Genomic DNA, 23,051 nt, shown 5'->3' on the forward strand with positions numbered 1-23,051 from the left:
CCTATTCCAGACCATACAACAGATTGGTGTTAAATACAGCTGCTATATGGTGGGGTGTACAGATGATGAGAGTTTCAATTCTGCATTCATGGGTTGATTTTACATGCTCGATATTTTACAGTGGACAAATGACACGTATAATTGTTATTGCAATATGTTGTTATGCATATGATCCTTTTTTTACATATTTTGCTACAAAATGTCGACATCAATGTTTGTACTATGTATATTTTGATGCTATGGTATATGGCGTTTTCAGGCGTATTTTGGCTGTTGACAATAACATTTTGTTATGAAAAAAAGAATGCACTGATTTATTCAATGAAAGTCCAGAATATTAAGCAATCTGGCAGACCTTTTGCCAAGCTCCAGTAAAGCCATAGCAATACGTGCCGGATTTACTATGGTGCTGATTCAGTAAACCTGTATTGCAAGAGCAGTTTAGCACTAAGCTTATAAGCTGCACAAACTATATATACAGAAATCTGGTTTACATACATATTTACCATTTGCACTGTATTCTAAATAAATACCATTGCGTAAGCTGGGAGATAAATGCGAATATAAAAGGTGCATTACAAATACTCATGTCTTGCATGAAACATATTTAAACAGCTGCTTAACAATAATGAAAAATCGTGTTATGCCTCCAAGTACTATTGGTGTAGTTAAAATTATAGAAGTAAATACAGTCTCTGGTCAATCAACTCCAGATTCTAAGGTGAACATTTTGATTTGGATGCTTTGTCCATATACCGTTCTTGTATGCTGGTTTCAATGCAGAAACTGTGTGCTGATGAGGGCACTCACATGCTTTGTGCGTGTGTGTGTGTGTGTGTGTGCTTGTGTCTCTGTCTGTCTCGGGTACACGTGCTTAGTTGGAGGTTTCTCTTCACTGTACGTTGCCGGTGCCATTGTCTCTGTGGTCACAGGTGCTTCACGTGCCATTCAGAGCTCTGAGTGCAGGAGACAGATGGTAAGGTTCAGCAAAATGAGGAATATCAAACATGTGGTTCTTCTTTCCTCACAAGCCATTATTCATACATGCTATTTTGCCTGGAAGAGGAGATGGATCGAAACGTACATTTACACCTATGCAAGACAGTTGTCTGTACAGTGTTTGCTGCCTGAAGGTCCCAAACCAAAATAGCCTTTACTTATTTTTCTGTGATGTCATTCAGTAGCGGTCTCTTGTATTGCGAAGTGGTGGTGCGGGGGGAATACAAACGAAAAAAGACAATTATAAATATACAAAATTGCACTTGCTTGCTCCTACGATGGCCACCTTGCTCCCGATCCTTGCCTGCAGGCGTCCAGGAACTGCTGCACACTGCGCAGGCTCCCAGATGCCAATCCCAGTGCTGCTCTCTTGCTGGGAATGCCATTCCCAGCATGAGAGCAGTGCTGTGATTGGTCTGATAGCCATCGGTGCTCAGACAGGGACTGGGAGCCTGTGTTGGTTCTCCATCCGGCTGTACAGCACCGCTCAGGTATGAGAAATGCTATATGTGCATGACAGTTTGGCCAGCCCCATAGGGCCGGACAAACTGTGATGCGCACTTAGAGGTGCCCACCACTCACTCTCCTCCCTGTTGCAGCAGCTGCAGTGTCAGTATGGATGGCCCGCCCCTCCCTCGGCTCGCAGCCTGTAGGACAAAAAATAAAATGATAATAAAATTGTTTTATTATCATTTTGTTTTTGTCGTTTGCCTCTGCTGGTTTACAGCAGAGGGGGCGGTGCTTCTCCCCCATAATGGAGGAGCTGCCCCTGATGTCATTAACTGTCTTTTTTAAATGTCTTTATTGAGCTTTATAAGAAAACAAGGTAAAAAACATAAACCTAAGCATTACCCAGCCGTATCATGTAAAATCACAGAGCATTACTAACAAATAACAGGAGGATCCTAATTCCTGTTAATCAAGCAAATAGAGGAATACCAAACATGATTGTGTGTCTTATGATCACCACATAAGCTTGATGACGTCAGAGATGTGCCGTGTCTGTATAGTATTCTCCCCAGACACTCCAGATTTTACTATGATTTTGGGGACAGTCCCTGGATTCACGTATCGGGATCTCAAGAATGCGATATGTGTCCTTGATATGTCTCTGCACTACAACACTTGGGGGTGTTGGTTTTCTCACATTTTGTGCGATGTCTCTCTTTACCAATATTACTCCAAGTCTCAAGAAAACCTTCCTAGCATTCCTCAGTATGCTTAGCCAATGTATCTTTAGGTTCAATTCAATTGGCTATTTCAAAATAGCTCGAAATATGCTGAAAATCCTTTCCCAGAAGGGTCCAAAGGCTTGGCAAGCCCAGACAGTGTGAAGAAAACCTCTTACTGCAGACTGGCATTTCAAACATTCTGGCCCACAGCCTTTCTGGAATCAACAGAATCTTTAAGGGGTCAGGTAGATTCTATCTAGTTACATGAACTTTACAAGGCAAAGTCTGTTGAGTCAAAATGCCCATTTTTCATCCTTGCGGTTGCCAATGTCTGCCTCAGAGGTTTCTCTAAGCTTGTTGAAAGTAGCAAGGGAGTTACTAATCAAGGTTCTATATAGGCAGAATATTTTCTCTAGTGTGAGAAGAGGAGGCATAGTCAGTTTCATCTTAAGGGAACTGAACTCGTGGACTTTTTCAAGATCTGTTAGGCAGGGCATACTTTCATGCCTAAGTTGGAAATGTCTGTTAACTGAGCTTGAAGTAGCCCAAATGCCTCCTTGATTTCTTCAAAGTGTTTTAATAGTGAGTATTCCAGCCTATCCACTGTTTATTAGTGACGATGTGCTGTCACCATGCTTCCTTCGCACGTTACAACGCTCAAAGGGTCGACATCAAACAGTGTCCATTTTCCGCTTCTTTTTCTGTTTGACCAATACCCAGTCCCCTTTGTCAAAGACTGTTTTGTGGACGTGTCAACGCTGATCAGCATATGTTTTTTTCTGACCTTTTGAAAAGCGCCTTTGGCACAAACCTCCTCTGTATTTATCAATCGGCCCGAGGTCCATTGTGGTAGTTCGGTTCTAATGTCACTCCTAAATAGTAAGGAGGCAGGACTCTCACCAGTTGTGGAGCGAGGAGTTGATCGATAGGCACGGAAGACTTGACACATGACTTGGTTGTGATCGATTCCCTCTATAGATGCTTGCTGAAGTACCTTCTTGAGGGTGCCCATGAATCGGTCAACGACACCTTTGGCTTGGGGCCAGAGAGGTGTACTCTTCTAATGCTTGACATTGAGTCTGACAAGAAACTCTTTGAATTCTTTGCTATTGAAATGCAGGCCATTGTCAGGTTTGAGCATAGTGGGGATGCCCCCACACTGCAAAGATGTTATCGAACCACTTGGTTACTTTGTCATGGGTTGTCGATGATATGTCTTCCACCAGAGGAAAACGTGAATATTCATCAATGACACCATGAGAGGATGTCCATTTCCTAGAGGCCCAAAAAAGTAAACGGCAACTCTCTCCCAGGCCTGTGCAGGAAGGTCAGGCATAGTCAATGGATGATGCTTCACTTTGGGGGAAAAAAAGTTACAAAGGTGGCATCCTTTCGGCTCTTTTCTTGTTCATCTAGGCGAGGGAACCACCCCCGGTTTCTTAGTGTTATATTGGTGGCTGCAATGCCAGGATATCCTTCATGGGTTAGTACAATGATTTGCAGTCTCAGGCTCACAGGTATGATGATTCTCAAGCCTCTCATTATGATACCCTCTCGGGTAATGTATAGCTCGTACTGTACATTCTTGAATTTTTGGAATTCAACATCATAAGCAAAGGGTTGAACATTTTTCTTCCAAGACTGCATTGTACTGATCTTTTTGAGAATGAGTATGTCATTATCTGCATTCATAGCAGCAAAAATGTACCCAATTGATAGAGCTGCTGGCGTGTGGACCTTGCAATGACATTGAGATACTCTTTAGCTGCTTTGGACATTGTGCTGTGGCGATTTAGTGGTACTCATGAAATATAATCTGCAGGGTTTTGATTTTTACCCGGCTTGTATACAATAGGATAGTCATAAGCCACTAAGTGTCTCTGGGTATTCAGATGGCCAATGTGTTGCGCAAGGATTTCCCCCAGCCCCACCGGGCTTGCATCTGCTGTGATCTAAGTATTTACTTGGGGTCAAAGTAGGCCATTTCTATTGCGTTCTCAATCGCATAATTTATGTCTTTGAAACCTAAGTCACATTCAGGAGACCATTGGATGGGACATTTTATTTTGTTAAGTCCCTCAATGGTTCACTCACTGTAGCGAAGTCATATATGTATCTTGAGCAATAACTGGCCATGCCTAAGAAGGATTGCATCATGGGTGGATCTTGTGGGGGGCAAGTAGATGACAATGCTTGTACTTTGTCTGGGTCAGGAGTGATTCCCTCATCAGAGAATAGGTGACCAACAAATTTGAGTTTGGTTTTGTGAAACTCACACTTTGCCGCATTCAGAGTGAGACTTGCATCAAAAAGCAATTTGCACACTTGTGTAAGGGACTTATCATGCTCCTTTTGTATTGGCCTAAATAGCAGTATGTTATGACTGTAATAAAAGTATGTGTTACAGGCTGAATTACTCTGCGGAAAACAAGCTGAAATATTTCCGCAGCCGAAGATTCCTCAAAACTCAGTTTTTTGTATCTGAACAAACCAACGAGTCGAAAAAGTAGTAATGTACCTACAGTTGTTTTCCAGCTCGAGTTGATGGTGTCCTTTGTTCAGGTCAAGACAGGGGAAAACTTTGGCTCCATTCAGCTGCATGATCATGTCCGCGGTGTGGAGACTAGGGTGGCTTTCTCTCTCGATTGCTTTGTTAGCCTGGTGTATATAAACGCAAATGTGCACTGCACCTCCACTGTCCTTTTTTAGCACCACAACTATGGTTGAAACCCATGGCATGGGACTGGTGGAGCATTGAATTATGTCATGTTTCAACAATGTTTCTAGTTCTTTCTCAACAGCTTCTTGTAAGTGGAATGTGACTGCGGTACTGTTGAGCAACAAAGTGAATGTCCTCATTAATAAGAAGTTGTACTTTTCATTGTCTTCAGCCTTCCTAGGCCTTGAATCAATGGGGGCAGTGCTTGCTTGCGACCGAGATGGCCGCCTGAGCCTTGAGCTCCGAGTTGCCACTACACAATCCTTCAATAATCCAGCAACTCCATAGCGTGGGAGGCTTTGCTAAGCTTCCCTTTATCTCCGGAGTGTCCCTGGAATGTAAAGAGCCATCTCTGACCCCTGCACACTGCGGGACGGCGAACCTGCGGGACGCTACGGCGAACGACCCGGAGTGGGCCCTCATCCCCGGGATCGAGTAGCACATATGGCGGATAACCGGCGCCCGGCGCCGCCGCTGTTTGGGGCTTGAGGGGGTGGAAGCGGTCCGCGCTCTCTGATGGCTCCTCGACCCGCACGTGGACGGTCCAGCCCTCGCCACAGAGCTAGTGGTACTGATGCCTGATCCCGCTGCCTGCACATTTGGAGAGGACCGGGGAGCGACGCAGCTCCGACGCCGCCGGCGCTTACAGCCCAGTGAGGAGAGGGCGGATATCTGCCATGGACCCAGTTTGCAGACAGCAGAACGCTGAGGGGATACAACACGGAGGTGAGGGTGACTCTGGCGGGGCCCAGAGCAGCGGTGAACCCTTGAGTCCCTGGGAGGCCATTTCTGGTAAGCAGACTAGACCCCACCATTTTTGGTGATCGCTGCTGCACCTGTCTCTGGCCATTTACCCTGGAGCTGCTGTGATTACATGGGGGTGCTGCAGCGCCCTCCCGGGAAGATCTTCCGTTAGAACTGCATGCCGGGGCAGGATCACTAGCTTTTATTTACATACGCACACCCTGGCTGTGTGTGCCCGATTTGGTGGCAGGGGGGAAATTGACGACCGGAACGCGGCCTAGAGACAGTTGGGAGCCGAGAGCTGTGGCCTGCATTGGAGCTGTCTTGGTGATATGGGAAGCCACGCCTGTGAAAACTAAGCGGGTGAACACCCTGTGCCCCCCCCAACCTTAACTCTGCATGCGTAGGGGAAGACTTGGTTTGGGTTCCCCGTAAGATGGCTTGGCCCGGAGTGGACGTAGTGGGCGTGTGCTCCCTGCACGTTGAAGCGGCCACACACTACCTGGTACCAGGAGTTTTTTGCATACCTGCCCTGTGGTTCGGATTCCCAGTGTGCCTCCCTGAGTCGGTAGCCAGTGGGCTTTGGGGCGAAAGCAGCTCAGCGCTACATTGAATTAAACATCCAGCCCGACGGCATACAGTGAGCGGCTGCCCGTCTCTCTGCCGGCCTTGTGGCACCCTGCCCCACGCACCTGAGCTATCACGGTGGGTAGGGTTGATAAAACACAACCCAAGATAACATTCGGTAACAAGAAATCGAAGTCCCGGGACGCTTCCATGGAAGCCGTGACAGATTGCGCGAGCCGTCCACTGACGAGCCTCATGCAGACCTCTGCAATATCCTAGTAGCCATGGAGAATAATTTGCAGGGCAATATCGCAGCACTGGGGACTAAGATGGGCGCCCTATTGTATAGAATGAACCACATGGCTGAGCGACTAGACAAACACGCGGAGCGGCTTGACATGTCTGAACGCAGAGTCACGGAGGTGGACGAGGCGCAAACTACCCTGGATACCGAACACAAACAACTTGGCAAAGTCATGTGGATCCTACAGGATAAAACGGAGGATTTTGGAGGCGCGCTCTTGGCACTGTAATCTGAGAATCTCAGGCCTTCCAGAGACTACCCAGACTGGCAATATGGAACAATTCATAGAGCGAATGCTTGTCACACTGCTGGGCGCGGAAACCTTTTCAGCTATGTTCCTGGTTGAGCAGGCACACTGCTCCTTTGGACACCGCCCGTCTGTTGGTGCAACCCCACGCCCGATTATTGCTAAGGTGCTCAATTACAGGGACAGAGACGCAGCTCTGAAAGCGGCCAGAGATAAGCAGCCTCTGCAATTTGAAGGGTCCACCATTTCTCTTTTCCCTGACTTTACAATGCGAGTGCAGGAGGCTCGCCGTCAATTTGTCCCACTGAAAAAGCAAGTACGTGACCTTAACCTCGACTACGCGATGCTGTATCCGGCGAGACTTCGCATCAATAGGCAGGGCCACTCATATTTCTTTACAGAACCCAAGTCCTTGCAGAAAGCGCTGAAAGACTGGGCCAAAGAACAGCGACATAGCCCTGACCGACATCTGCTCGACGAAGCGGCAGGCGGACAGCAGGAAGACTAGAATGCAGCACTGTAACCCTACTAAAAATGATAAGTACTGTATTGGGGGCTGACCCTTGGGGCCGATAAGTGCATCTGATACCACTCAGTGGCCTGATTTGGGACGATGTTTTGTATGTTGGCTGTTTGGGGACATGGGTCCTTGAAGCCTGATGCGGCGATTAGCGCCTGCAGAGAGAAACGTTGCAGCGATCCATTGAGCATTTTCTTGGGGGGTACATGTTGGCTGCAGGGCAACGATGTAGTGTTTTGATGTGCATAGCTTGAAGAATCATTCTCCCTGCATACACCAGTCTTGCCCCCTACCATCTACTGTGACGGGATTGTGATGTACCTGAAAGGGTCACATGTGCTTTAACATATACAGGAGACTGTGAAGCGCACAGATATGGAGTTGCAGATTAGCTGCTAGATGGTGACTCGTGCAGCATTCTGTTTAGGTACTGACTGTACATTTAAGCGGACGAGCTACATCCGCCCGCGTGTGAAACAAGCTTGGGTTTTTCTAGGTTGCGGGTTATTTAGGGGGACAGGGGGATTTGCCGTGGCCTTTTTGGGATGGGGGTGGAAGGGGTTCGAAGTTTGCATTGTTCATTTTTATTGCTGTTTTCATCACATGGACACACGGCGCTCACCACACTTCTTTGATACTCTGGTCGGCTGGCAGGATGCTCCCTAATAGGCAGGATGGCGGCACACAGTAACACTCGCACCCACGTGGCTACTGACACCCTCCGGGCTCTCACCTGGAACGTCCGTGGTCTTAACGACCATCAAAAGCTCTGCAGAATCATGTCATATTTGAAGGGACATGATATCGACGTAGCTCTGTTGCAGGAGACGCACCTTCTGTTAGACAGTTGCTTGCTGCGCAGTAAAGGGCTGCACGACCACATACATGCTGCAGGATTCACCACACACGCCTGGGGCATTTTTGACTTGGGTTAATCCTCAGTCCCCTTACACTTTGATTCCACTGGACACAGATAGGGACGGCAGACATACGATTTCTAGATGTCGGGGGAAGGGCATGGATATAGTGATTGTTAATGTATACGGCCCCCTGAATTTTTTGCCACGCTCACGGACAAACTCAATACACATAGGGAGGGACAATTGCTATGGGGTGGAGATTTCCACCTCGTCAGAAATCCAAATATAGACCGCTCGGGGGGCCCTGAGAGGCGCATCTCTACTTCAGCTAGGATGCTGGATGCCGTCATGCTGAATCTGGACCTGTGTAACGTATGGCGTTCACGACACCCGACCAGAGGGGGCTTTACACACTATTCTGCCTACCACAATCTAGACACCTGCATAGACTACTGGCTGGCTGCCTCGCTCTTAAGTGAAAAAGTTAGGAGCTGTATCGGACCACTCCCCGCTCTTGTTGGTACTTGATGCCCCCAGAAGGTCCATCCCACCCTTCACCTGGCGGTTCCCCCCTTACTCCTTGTTAGACCCGGTTTTTAAAGAGGAGATGGCTGAAGCCATAGAAACTTTTTTTGCAAATAATGTGGGCTCCGTGGAGAACTATCAGGTAGTCTGGGAGGCCTTCAAGGTCTATATTCGCGGCATTGCTATGTCCAAACACTCCGGGGTCCTGCGTTCACTGCGCAAACGTCTAACAGACCTGGAACACAAACTCGGGGTCTTAGAGAACCGCCAACTCATGTGTGCTAATGATGCGGTAGCATTGAAAATTAAAGAACTTCTGGGTGAGTACTATGAAGCAGCAGACGCTGAAATAAAGCATTTAGGCAAATATGCCACAGCGCGAGTGTATGGCGAGGGGGAGGGACCGGGAGCAGTGTTGGCCCAGTTACTCAGAAGAAGGAGAGACAAAACGCAGGTAGCCAAGATTAAAAATGCAGAGGGCGCTATGCTAACGGAGGAGCCAGAGATTGCAGAGCGCTTCAGGCAATATTATTCTGAACTATATTCTGCACGCTGTACGGCGACGGAGGAGGAAATCCTAGAATACCTCGCCTATATAAAACTACCCTTTCTTACTAACACCCACCGGGAGTTCTTATTGAGACCCATTGAAAAAGACAAACTACATTTGGTCTTATCTAGCATGATTAAGCTACCCCTGTTCTTGTTAGGAAGAATCTCCATTATGAAAATGGTGGTCCTACCGCGTTTCTATTACCTAGTTCCTTTTTTTATCGGATCTCATCGTTGATGATGCAGCTAGCCTGGGCGGGTAAACAAGCTAGGGTCAAATGGCAAACTCTCACGCTGCCATACCACATGGGGGGCCTTGGCGCTCCTGACCTTGACTTATACTATAGAGTTGCGCAGAGTGCGCATGCCTATTACGGGATGCACAGCCCGCTGGACATCCCGCACCTACGTATAGAATCACTCACCGCTGCTCCGCAGCCACTACCTACCATGTTATTCAAGACCGCTGACCGCAGAACAGGTATACTTGACTCTATCAATACCACGTGCCACACCTGGCAACGTTTGCAACTCCAGGCAGGTGCAATTCTATACTCACCAGTCACACCAATTGCGTGGTGCAGTTGGTTACCACCTTGTTCAGATAGAGGAGTCACGCGGTCTCTGAATTCATTGGCCATTTCCACTGCGAGCGATCTATTTCACGACGGTGTTGCCATGACATGGGAGGACCTGCCGACCCCAGAGGTGGCCCCTACCCCTCTCACGCGCTTCCAGTTCATTAGAACAAGACATGCTCTTCTAAATATACTAGGGGAGGACCTCATCGAATCCCCAGAGCTCACTGCCCTGACATACACCATAAACGCAAAATCCCACCGCAATGCGGTTTCTACTATATACAAGTTATCGATGGCACACAGAGCTAACCACTACACTAAAGCCAGGCTAGAATTGCAGAGAGATCTACAAAGGGACATTGATGATCCCATGTGGACGTACTGCTGCACCAACACTCAGCGCATCTCTCCGAATGGCAGACACCGACTGATTCATTTTAAATATTTAAATAGAGTGTACTACACCCCAGAGAGGTTACATAGTTGTAAGGCACAGATGGCCGACTTCTTGCACTTAGCCTGGTCCTGCCCCGGAATCTACACTTACTGGGAATCTGTTTTTCGTGAGCTGGAAAAAGTGACAGCCTTCGTCCTTCCCCTAGACAGAGCTCTGGCCTTGTTAGGATACTCTAAACAGATCCCTAATGGGGGGAGCAGACTAGTGGACATCGGGCTTCTGATTGCTAAGAGGAGGGTCGCTATCTGCTGGCTGCGTGGTCCCACACCTACAATTGCTCAGTGGTCACACGACATGTTGTACTGCAGCACTCAAACAGAAAACTTCAGTGACCTTCTCCCCCCGCGGAGCCGACCTAAACATTTCTGGGGCCTTTAAAACAACGTACTTATCCACTAGAGAGATGGACACAGCGTGCAGCGACCACACCCCAGGGGAACGGAGTGATAATACTCTGAATATATAAGCCAAACACACAGGGTCTCAGAGGTCCACTGCTAGACTTCTATTTTCTCTGTGGTGTTTCTAGATAGCGACCCCTGCATTGGCGGGGTAAGCTTAGTTCGGGGGTGGGGGTACAATGTGGGGTGCCAATATCAACATGTGTAAAGAACTTGTCGTCGACCTGAAGGATCATGGATTTGCTACTTCTTGACTGTACTGCGTGTGCTCTGGATGTTTTTTTTTTTGTTTTGATAAGATGAAGTGCTGTGTTACAAGTCTGCCTTGTATTAAATTCAATAAAAACAAATAAAAAAAATTAAAAAAGGACTTGAATCAATGGCGGGAACTGACTTACAATTTCAGCTTGAGCACAGATGTTGTAGTTGAGAGATATCAGTCTTGTGTAAGCAGCTGTGGGAAAACTAAGTAGGTATGCACTCGATGACATTCCCTGAAGAAAATGAATCGACGCTTGCACTTACATCATTTTATGTCTCATGGTTGTTGTGAATGACTTTTGACTCTGTAATGGTTTGGGCGCAGCCCACGTGTATACCTTCATGATTGACGGAGTAAGCCTTGGCACAGGAGATAAGCTGTTAAATGTCTCTACCGGAATTATATTAATCAATGCCCCACTGTTTATAATGAAGGTTATATGGCGATCATTCACCTTGTAATTTAAGGGCAATGTCCAAATGAAAATGTCTGCTGTGTCTGGTGCTTCTCATCTTGGCAAGCAGCTAGTCCTACATATACATGTTGTTCCTTGATAGATCTCATCAATGCACATCTGTCTTCTTTACTAGGACTTTATAGTGACGCTGAAGAATCTTTGTATGATGAATTTGACGACGATAGAGTTAGTTTTGTTTCTACTTGTTGTAACTGATGTTGCCTTTTGATTGTGGGCATGGCAGGAATGTTTCTGGAACCTTCTTTTGCCCATTTTCTCTTCTCGCTGTGACGCATTTGGTTTCTCTTTTGCTTTGCAGTCCGTTATGAAATGTTTTTTCCCCGCAGACTTTGCTAGTCAGTCCCATGGCTGAACATTTTCCTTTATGGGGAAATAAAAACCCACATTGGAAGCACAACTTTTCTTTCTTTGGATGTCGACTTGTGGGCATCTGTTCTGTGCTTATGCTTACTTTTCATGATCAATGCTGATTCATTGCGCTTCGTTCCTGCTTCCATATCAGCAGTTTGTTGATCTGCTCGTTCTTCTGCCTTCGCAGCCATTACCATTTTCTCTAAACTAGTGTTTCTTTCGACATGCATCTTCTGAAAACGTCTGAGAGACAACCATCGATGACTCTGAAGAGCATGGCTTCTTCATAATTTTTTATTTATTTAGGAGTTTTATATAGAGCGAACTCAACCCAAAGGTATCAGAGCACATGAGCACCAGTTGCATATCAGATGGGCACATTCATTTTTGTTAGGCACAGGGAGATTAGGTGATGTGCCCAGAATCACAGGATGTTGAGTGTTCCTACTGAGACTCGCAGCCGGTTCCCCACCTTCGAGATCAACCGCTCTAGCCGTTATGCCACATCCTATTATGGAAATCCCAAAACTTGCAGCGTTTGATAAGTGTGACAAATCTCTCATCAAATACATACATGTTTTCACAAGCATGTTGTTGTTCTTGGTTGAACATATGCCTTTCATAGTCGACATTCAGCGTCGGATTGAACTTGGCTTCCAGCGCTTCTTTTATATTTTGGTACGACATTGCATACGTTTGTGAGACTTTCTTTAGCACTTCCTTTGTCGCCATCATCGGCATGGTTAGATAATTAATAATTTTCTTATCATCTTTTTCTTCTAGCATGTATATGAAATCATTTAATGTCTTGATCCATGTGCCCTCCCCTAACACAAATGTTCTGTTCTTTACCATGTCAAACAAAGGTGGTTGCTTCAGGAATGTAACCTCGTCTTACATTGTACTCCCATCTGTCTCCACAAAGAGCATGTGCTGTTCAGGCAGTGTTCTTTGTGCACAGTAGGAATAACAACTTCTCCACGCAACACCCTGGTTGCATGGGCATGGTCATCTCATCCAATTTTGAGGTCATTTGGCACTTCATTTGCTCCTGTCAGTAAGTAAGTTTCTGCTTTTGTACCTTGTTGTCTATGCCTTTACGTTTGTTTTTTATGGATAATGGCTCTGTAATATGGTGCGGCGTAGCATCTCTTCTTTTGGCTTTACCAGCGAATTCTGGTGAGCTTTCGAATGTGCTCCTCTGCAGGGCTTTCGACTTCTTTGATGGCCGTGTATAGGCTGGAGTGTGGCTTTGTCTCTACATACACCACCCGCAGACTGCTTTACATCGATGCAGGGCGCACAGGGTAAAAAACGAGCAGTTTGCTGTACCATTGCAAATTTTCAGGGAGAGTAGCCTTGTTTCTTCAGGGGACGTATCGCCCTACTCGTCACCAGTTGTACCATTGTACCGTCCTCCTCAACCCAGGAGCATGCAAATGAAGGAAGCTCTGCAACATACGTCTTTGTTCTTCAACATACAACCACACACTACATGCATTTCTTTATAACTGTTATAACCACACCTTAACACCTCCCATTACATTATGTAATTCCTGCCTGGAGCCTGCCCAGAACTGCAAGGGTCCTAGCGCACGTAATCTCAAGACACTACGGAAGTATCCCTAGATATCTTATACTCCATGGGACTTATTTACAAGCCCATTGCGCCGCAGGTGCGTCACTTTTTTTTACGCACCGGCAGCACAATGGGCTTCCCTTATTTACAAGGCCATGTAAAGTCACCCTGCGTTACTTTTCATGGACTTGTAAATCTGGGCCCCTTTCACTCATTACTCTGCATGAAAGAGGCGTTCCATGAGTGTTGCTGTGGGTGTTACCACGCAACATCCATGGAACTTGATGCATTTCCAAATTTACAACATTTTGCACAGAAAGAGGAAAATGCCATTAATGATTGTTTTCGTGCAGAATGGTGTCCCTTCCAGCAAAAAAAATATCATCCTCGCAGCACAGGCACCCTTGCCATATAACATAAGGGTGCCGGCGCTGGTGCATAGCAAGCCATTGTGTGCCAGCTCAGGGGAAAACACTGGAATGCGTTGTATTGTTGTTAATATGACGCATCCATGTACTTTGAAAATGACGCAGCATGGTGCAGCTAAATGGCTTGCGGTGCTGCGTCATATTGTTGTAGATGAGGCTTGTGTTTCCCCGGATCCCATTTTCAGCCACCCAGGCTCTGTATCCCTCCGAAACGCATAGAGGGTAAAGTCTTGTCTTGGACAAATTTACATGAAGTCATGAATATTGTCCAAAGGTCTCCAATATCTGCGTGAGCGTTGGTCCTAAGGTCAATGGGTTATTTAAATAGATATAAAGATTGCCAGCGTAAAGTGATATTTTATCCTCCAATGTCTTTGACCACGGGATCACAGTAGCCCATTTAGATTTCCAGATCTTATGGGCTAGAACTTCAAGGGCAGTTGTGAATAGCAGTGGGGAGAGGCAGCATTCCTATCTCAATCCCCTCTCTAATGTAAAGAAGGATGACTGTATCCCTCCAACCCTAACTCGGGTGCAGAATCCTGTGTATAGTGTGCTGATATGAGCTACACAACATGGGACGAAACCCATCTGCATCCTATACAAGGCCCCAAGAAATAGCACCCATGCCTGCCTGGTTGAAAAAATAATGTCCTCAGGAGGATAGCACCACATTAGAAACAAAAACAAAAACAGACCAGAAGGCATGCCTTCTAAATTAACGATCCCCGGATCTTAAATGATATCCTCATTAAAAGAACTGCCCAAACTCTTTTGCAATTAAGAAAGAATATGAAAGCTCACCTGTGCAGCGAACAATACGAAGAAGACCTTCATTGTTAAATATTCAACAGTCCTTTTCAACAATCGTAGGAGTATCCATGGGCTCATGCCCATATGCAATGGCTATTGAGTTAGGTTCACTCAGGTCATCTCCTGTCCTGAAAGTTTTCGGGGTGATTCGTCAAGCGGGGACCGAGAAAAAAGGGGGTCCCAAAACACATTTTCCCCATGTTAATTTCCATAGGAAATTTTGGAACAGGCTACAGCCCAAACTGCTGAACGGAATTACACCAAATTTGGCAAAAAGGTAGCTCTTGGTTCAGAAAGCACCTTTTGTTTTTTAATGGTGTAAATCCGTTCAGTAGTTCATGAGCAATTAAAAAAATAAAAATGTATATATCTGAGCACCGAGGAGGGTTTGTGAGCCCTCCCGGGCACGAGCTTCACTCTAATTGGCTGCCAACACTCTAAACCAGAATGTTGGCGCACTGCTGGTGGGGCGATAAGGTCCTCTTGTGTCCTGAGGACCTCAGGACACAAGTGGACTTCATCCCCTGAGCAGCAGTGCACCAGGAGCCGTGTTTGCAGAGTGGTGTAAAAAGGGGAGTGGCCTCAGACCACCTCTCAGCAATCCCACTGTGTGGGGCTTACTGGAGGTAAGAGGTAGGCTAGTTGGCCCCTCAGGACCCCCACCAGTGAAGGGAACTTCAATCCCCATCCAAGAGCGCGCCAGGGAGCGCGTTTGCAGAGTGGTGGGCAAAGGGGGCGTGGACTGTTATAAGAACTTAACAATCCTGCTGTGTGTTACTTACTGGAGGTAATAGGAGGGATAGTTGGCCCCCAAGGATGTCCTTGGAGGCCAACTACCCCTCTTGTTACCTCCAGTAAGTCCCACACTGTAGGATTGCTAAGACGTCTTAGGAGGCCACGCCCCCTTTCTCCACCACTCTGCAAACGCGCCTCCAGGCAGACTACGGGATGGGGTATATAGTCCACTTTACTCCTAAGGGACTTTGGGGGCCAAGAAGCCCTCCCGGTACCTCCTGTAAGTTCTACGTAGCAGAATTCCTGAGGGCAGGTCGAAGGCCCAGCCCCCTTTCTCCACCACTCTGCAAACATGACTACTAGTGAAAGAAGCATTTTCAATGTAATAGGTTTTGCATTTGCGAGAGTTAGAGCTATTGGCGTTGTAAATGTAAACGTTTTATAATAATGTTTTTGGGTGTAGAGTGGATGTACATTGTGTGTAGTGGAATTATGTGGTATGTTGTGCAGTGAAATTATGTGGATAGAAAGCATGTGGTATGTAGTGTATAGGAATTATGTAGAGTGGGATTATGTGTTATGGAGAGTAATTAGGTGGTATTGTAGTCTGTGTTGTGGAGTGTTAACCTCAGGTTTAGTCTTCCTCGTTTCCATAGAAGCTAAAGTATAAACTCAATGAGACACAAAAAAAGAAACAACCACTGAGGAGCACTTCTGGACCTAGTCGGAGGTATGAGCAGGGCACTGGAATTATGTGACTGTTCGTCTGCACCAATTGTCACATAATTAAACATTTTCCGCATTTGCCAACTATTCCATCATCTGCTGCCTAATCTCCAGATTTGAACAAAAAAAGCCTTGTTTCTAGCTCAAACGGCTCAAATGTTCCCAAAAAGGCAGCTTCATGTGCTACAGCGTGGTGGAAGGCCCTTTGCAAAGCTGGATGGTCACGTGTTACTTATTGTTAAATGTCGGTGTTAAATTGGTACTAATGTTGCACATACCTCTCTTCTCTCTGTGCCTCTCTTGCTTCTTTCTGCATTTCTCTTGCATCTTTCTGTACCTTTCTTCCTCTTTCTGCACCTCACTGTCTTCTTAAAAATGTGTTTTCTGTAATAAGTAAACTTTCCATATTTTCGAATCCCCAGAGTTCTGCCCCATAAAGGGCAGAGCTCACCACCTTCTGCTCGTAAATCTGCAAAGGGGCAGCTATTGGCCTGGTTTGGACAGTTCTGTGTTCCTGAATCAACGCCCCAATGGTCTGCCTCTGCTGGAGGTTCCGCTTCGAGATGTGATATTTCCATAACATGTTCTCGAATAGGGTAATACCCAGATAATCAAAGGTAGCCACTCTCTCAAGCGGTATCCCCCCAGTAGTATTTTGCCCAGCAATGTTCTGTGAGGGTTCAATAACAAAAGTTTTGTTTTTGAGGTATTAACCTCGAGGCCTCTTTGATCACAAAAGGCTTTAAAGGCCTTAAAATGATTCAAGAGCAATTGCAGACCACTGGGCGTTTTAGACACTATCAATGTGTCATCTGCAAACAGGAGAGTAGTTACCTTTACTCCCCCCAATACCGGAGCATCCGCTGGCACATCTGATAAATATCGGACAACACCTAAATAGTGAGAATAAAGTGGGGGCCAGCACACACCCCTGTCTGACTCCCCTTTCCACACTGATTCGGTCCGACAACTGCACCTGATCTCCCCAGCGGACCCTGGTGTAGTTGCCCTCACGGAGTCGAACAACCAACGCCAGGAGCTCTGGGGGATGGCCCAGCTCCTGTAAGACACACCACAACTTACACCTGGGTATTAGATCGAAAGCAGACTTAAGATCTATAAAAGCAACATATAAGCCCGCCTTTTCAATACACACGGTTTACCAGGCCAGTAAGCTAAAACGAAAGACCTGATGGATAGTACTAATCCTCTTTCTGAACCCTGCCTGGTAAGGGGACAGAATGTCTTCCTCCTCCATCCAAGCAATGATTTTTACTAAAAGAGCCCAAGAAAAGACTTTCTGTGCGCTATCAATCAGACTGATGGGCCTGCAGTTGGTAGCTAGTGAACAATCACCTTTTTTAAAAACTGGGATCACTTCCACTTCCTTCCACAGAGGTGGAATAGGAGCCCTTGCTGGAATGCCATTTTCCAGGGCCAAGAAGTATTTGGACCAATTAGGAATATTGCTTAAGAAGACATCTCCAGGGATGCCATCAGGCCCTGGGGCCTTATCCCTTACAATGGATTTAATGCTAAGTGTAATATCGGTTAAGGAGAATAGACTAGAGGTCCGATGGCAGCTATGGTCAATGAAAAAGGCTTCATCAACCATATCCCTTGGCCCAGTATATGCCGCAGAAAAGTGGTCATACCAAGTGGATACGGAGATATTATTGGAGGGTGGAATTGATTTTTCTACCCCCCCCCCCGTCACAAGAAGCCAGAACTGCCAAGAGTCTTTCCTCGTACATGCATTACTGATCTGAGGCCAATGGTCTTCCTCCCAAGCCTTTTTCGCCTTGGTTAAAACTGCCTTATAATTTCTCCTTACTTCTCCTATTTCTGGCAAGATATTTGCTCTAATGGCAATAACTAATTCCGATCTTAAGGCCTTACACTCTGTGTTAAACCAACTGAAGCCAGCTCTGTTAGTTTTGGGCTTGCCCACGGGCCGATGTGGCATAATAAAATAAGACGTCAATTGTGTAAAAAATGCTGAGTGGCACTCCATGATCTTGGGAAGCTTATCCTGTTGCCCAATTCAGAGCAACAATCTAATAGTTCAATCTTTATTTTTCCAATTTTCGCTGTGTCAATAGCGACTTGCTTCCAATTTTTTCGTCTGTTGTTATTCGAGGGATAGATTTCCATAGTTGTGAGTTGTGTACTTCGGGCATTTCGGGCCATTGACCACAATGAGGACATTGTGAGCTCAAGAGGGTTATGATCACTGTCAGTGGTCGCTCCAACCACCATATCCAACACCCGGGGCCACAGCTTAAAATCTAATAGGAAATAGTCGATACAACTCATACTAGCTGTCCTATTAAAAGAATTTGCCCCCTTCCTATCTGACCTTGTCCTCCTGTTTGCTGCTCTAAGCCCATATTCAAACATTAATGCATGAAGCTGCAACGCTGTGCATGTCCATTTGTTAATAGGTGGTAAATCAAGCCCCGGTATACACCATAACTCATCGATTTTACCACAGTCCGTTATATCCTCTATGTCCAGCGGTTCATAGGTGACATTAAAGTGATCTGCTATTATCAATGGGTCAGTAGACTCCCTCCCTTCTAGACAATCTTCCAACACTTGTATGGTAGGAGACCTATTGCCAGATTTGGAACCTCGGGCGTAGACATTAAAAAGATCTATACCAACACCATTCCGGCCCCTAATGTGGATGTCTAGAATATCCGGGCTATGAGTATCGATCTCATGTAGAGTAAATTAGAGATCTATTTTAACCCAGATCACTAGGCCCCAGCAGGCCGACCATGCATTTTATTAAGAGCCGGACGACAAAAGGTTACATACCCAGGTATAAAGACTGGAGTGGTCGATCAGGTTTCCTGTAAAATACATATATCGTATTGTTCTATGTATTGTACCTAGTGCGCAAGTGCTATTTTGGACCTCACACCAGCTACATTCCAGGAAACCATCCTAAGCACTGTTGTGGAGCCTCCTGTTGGCAAGTGCAGAAGGCAACTCCCTTCCGAGTTACCACTTAAGTGCAAGTCTAGGGCTAACTCCTTTGGTAAACAGAGGCCATCTTTGGGAACACCAACAACTGTCTATGAATGGTCATAATAACCTTCACCTGAACCTTTCTCTGCAGTTAACTTATGATTCATTATAGGCCTGGCTTTTCCATAGGACAGTCAATCATCAGTAGCAAGTGTAGAATCAGACCCCATTAAAGTGTTGATGGCGCTGTTGTTTTGTGACTGAGAAGAAATTCGAGGGCTTTATTTTATTTGCATGCTGGTCGGCATTGGGAAGCAACATGTAGCCTCTAGGGCTACAAGATTGTGGGTGATATTTTCATCTTTAAAAAATAAACTCAATACAATCCATATTAAAGATGGGATCGGGTAGTCTTTTAGCCCATGAGATATCCTCTCTGATAACTGATCTGCACCCTCTCACTTTACGGATCCAGTGTATAGCTTTATTAGTCAAGGAGTCTTTATCTTCATATCCTGAGTGTGAGGTGATTTTGGGTACGTTGGTCATATATATGCTCCTGCCCTGGATTTTAGCCTGGTGTTGGCTATAACTCACTTTTAGGCCATTGGGAGTTTGTATTCCGCCTTGGTTTTGCAGACTATTCTTATTAAGGGTAGAACTAAAAGGGTGTGTGGGTATAGACATCAAGGGGACTACGGATTTTAAATTGGTAACTGATCCTAGGGCACAGCCTATTTCAGACTTAGAATGGGATGTTGAAGCAATGCTTCTCTCTTGGAGGAGATTAACTTGGTTGGTAAGTGCTGCTATAAGTGTCTTAAGTGAAGTAACTTAACCCTTAGACCTAGCACAGTTGATACTAGATCCCAACCCCCTTCCGACAATACATCTAGAGTGCCCTTAGCCCTATGATCACTTATACTTTCACTCAGAACAATCCCTGGAGATTAAATACTTCCTAGTTCAGTTACTCCATTTTGTTTGTAATGGGCCATGTTCTGTAAAAGAGAAAACCTATTTGTCAAAACAATATTGGAGTCAATGATTTAGTCTAAATTATCAGTAGTGTCTGTAGTATCTATAGGTTTATCCGTAGAGTTGAGAATATTAGTGTCAGTGGATGGTACCCTATTCTCCAATACTTTAGAAACAGCTGTGATGGCACTATTGTTAATATTAGCTTGGGTGCCTAGCAGAGGGTTTCTATTACTGCATGTGTTCCGCTTTGCAAATATAGCCGGTACAACTCTCGCACGGATGGGACAGGAAATAGGGGAAGAGTTGGGATCCGGGAGGTGATTGACAGTGGAAGGAGCGTTGTTGGAATTTACCTCCACACAGGGGTACAAAGTGCCTGGAGTATCGGGGCGAATAGAAGGGTTCAAAATGTCCTCACATTCCACTAGAAGATGATCAATACGATTTAAAACACCATTATTTGCCTCTGATTTATGGGCCAGTTTATGTCCAGTGGCCTTCGGGCAATGACCACCAGTCCCTCCACTCCCCTCGTTCATAGCTGACTTTCTTTTACCCATTGATTTGGAAGTTTATGTTACAAACAGTAAAAGATGACGAAATATAAAAACAGTGATACTATAAAAAGATTCTCAAAATACTGAAATTAATACAATCCCTAGGATGAATATAAATGATGAGCAAGCATGTTGGGGAAAAAAAAGTCAAGATATTAGGACCTAATGAGCGCTATAACAATGTCACAATATGAGTCCAATAGACAAAAGTCCAGCATGTTGGTACCAGGATAACAGAGTAAAAAGCCAGGAACCTACTACCGGGAGAATTCAAAGCAAAACTTACAGTAATGTTGTCCTGGGGGGCAGTGCCAAGAGAGGTGGCTTTACGCGCGAAGTTGAATTTGGCGCCTCCCCCGTAGTTGCGGCACCGGGATTGATGCGAGTTGCACCCTGGAACTAGTGGTCCCCCACCAGGGTGAAGTGTAATGGGGATGATGTGGGGGAGTGGCTGGCGATGGAAAACGATGGTACTACGGTCCCACCAGGGTTTGAAGAGTTCTGGCAATGCCCCCAAAGTAGCAGCAAGGTGAAAAAAGAACGGCAGGAATCTCTACAGAAACACACAGTCATTGGATGTTGTCATCAGGGATGTCATTTGAGATGTCATCAGTGATGTCACTGATCATGTCATGAGTGGTGTAATATGTGACGTCATCAGCAGTGCATTGTGGGGGCCGAGTTATAGTTACCTATATAACTATAACGGACGAATTTCTCTGGTTTTGTACAAGTGAAATGTCCAACTAACTATAACGTCTCTGAAACCTGTGGTTTTTTCAGTGACTTTCTAAGGTTTTATGTTTTATGTTGTGGATTGTTAGCAACAAGTATAAATGAAAAAGTGTGAGGTATTAAGACCAGCATGTATTTGTGCTTCTCCTAAACAATGCTATGGTTTGTAAGCCAGAAATTTAGAAAATCCTTTAATAGTGCAAATTCTTAAATACAGGACATAAATGTTGTTATATGTCCTTACTCTGAGTACGGTACAAATTCATGCTAAAAATTAGTCTATATGAAGTAGCATGCAGGCGCATTGTAAAGAAGTAAGTATACATTTCGACTTTTAATGCAGTAAATAGGGAGAAAGGAAATGTTTAGAATAAATCACTGTACTTTTGTACTTTATGAAATGTTGCAGAACGTGTTGTCTGATGCCTAACATATGCTGTTTGAGATACAGTGGTTCTGATAGCACTATTTTTATAATATTTGCATGGTTATGCTTTCTAAACTGCCGATTGCCATAAACAGTATGTAGACAAAGTGGTTAGTCTAAGGTGGACATTTTCCCTTGGTGGATCGTTACCATTAACAATGCTACATTAATAGAAGCTTGGAAACAAATGACATATGTTTTTGACTACACTTAACCTCCTTAAGGGGATGCTTTCATCTTAAATTTTAAGATCGACCAATCAAAAGATTCATTGTAATACTCGCCTTCTCGCTTTAAGATCACAAATGTAACAAAATCTTAGGATATTAGTTTTAAGTAGCACTTAATGAATCACTGCATTTTTTATTTGTCTAGGCTCTTTCGCTTTAAAACACTCTTCGAGGCACTATAATAAAAGGCTCCGTACCTCAGGCATCCAACAACCTCTTCCTTTACTTACAGCACTTTACAAAGTAGCATAATACAGTGCTTTATTGAAGACATTTTATGCATCTGTACAGCAGCATCAGAGAAAATGTTGCATTACTGAAGCGCCACAAACGACTAAATCCATGGCAATCATGTAATCAAAAGCCCCACGAGAAAAAGCATAGAGACACTGATATAATTAAACTATTTTCTGGCAATCAACTTTATATAGTCTACTCAGTAATGGGACACATAATAATAGTTATGCCATCTAGTCAACAAATCTGGGTATTTTATAGGATGCTTGCTTACCACTGGCAACATATTTAATTCAGTGCATTGTGAGTTACATGCCTAAAGAGTGTTTTTAATAGTACAGTGCGTTTCATGTAAGATATTAAGGGGCCTATTAGGATGGCGGAAGGTCCGCCACCGGCGGCCCGGCGGTGGCAGTCCTTCCGCCATCACACAGCGAATTACCCACTGCCCAATTAGGACGGGGGTGGGTACCGCGGCGGACGCAAAGTCCGTCTGCTACTTCGGCGCCAAAGGCAATCGTACCGATTGCCTGGCGGACGGTGCAGGGTGCCTAAAATGGTGGCACCTTCCAGCAAATTAGGATGTTGTCAAGACACGGTCTTTTCATGGCGGCGATGCTGCCATGGAAAGGCTGATGGGGATTGGTTTGGGGGCCCGTTGCGGGCCCCCCTTGTTTTGGGGGAAGGTGTTGCTGCACTGGGGGGGGACCCATGGTACTCCTCTGCATTTCCCTGCACTGCATGGCAGGCACCGCATGGTGCCTGCCATGTAGTGCAGGGAAATGCACACCATCACATTTTAACATTGCGTACAGTGCTGCAGCCATGTTAAATGCCTTGGATGCGCCCGCCAGTACGGTGGGCGCATCCTAATTGCAGTGTTGGGAC

The 23,051-nt window shown here is 45.5% G+C and overlaps 1 protein-coding gene across 1 annotated transcript in view; it reads left to right on the forward strand.

Moving 5' to 3' along the window:
* Positions 1-23,051, forward strand: part of APOH (apolipoprotein H) — a 266,107-nt gene that overhangs the window by 237,563 nt on the left and 5,493 nt on the right. The window lies entirely within an intron of this gene.

Source organism: Triturus cristatus, chromosome 7 (genome assembly GCF_964204655.1).
Source record: "Triturus cristatus chromosome 7, aTriCri1.1, whole genome shotgun sequence".
NCBI lineage: Eukaryota > Metazoa > Chordata > Amphibia > Caudata > Salamandridae > Triturus > Triturus cristatus.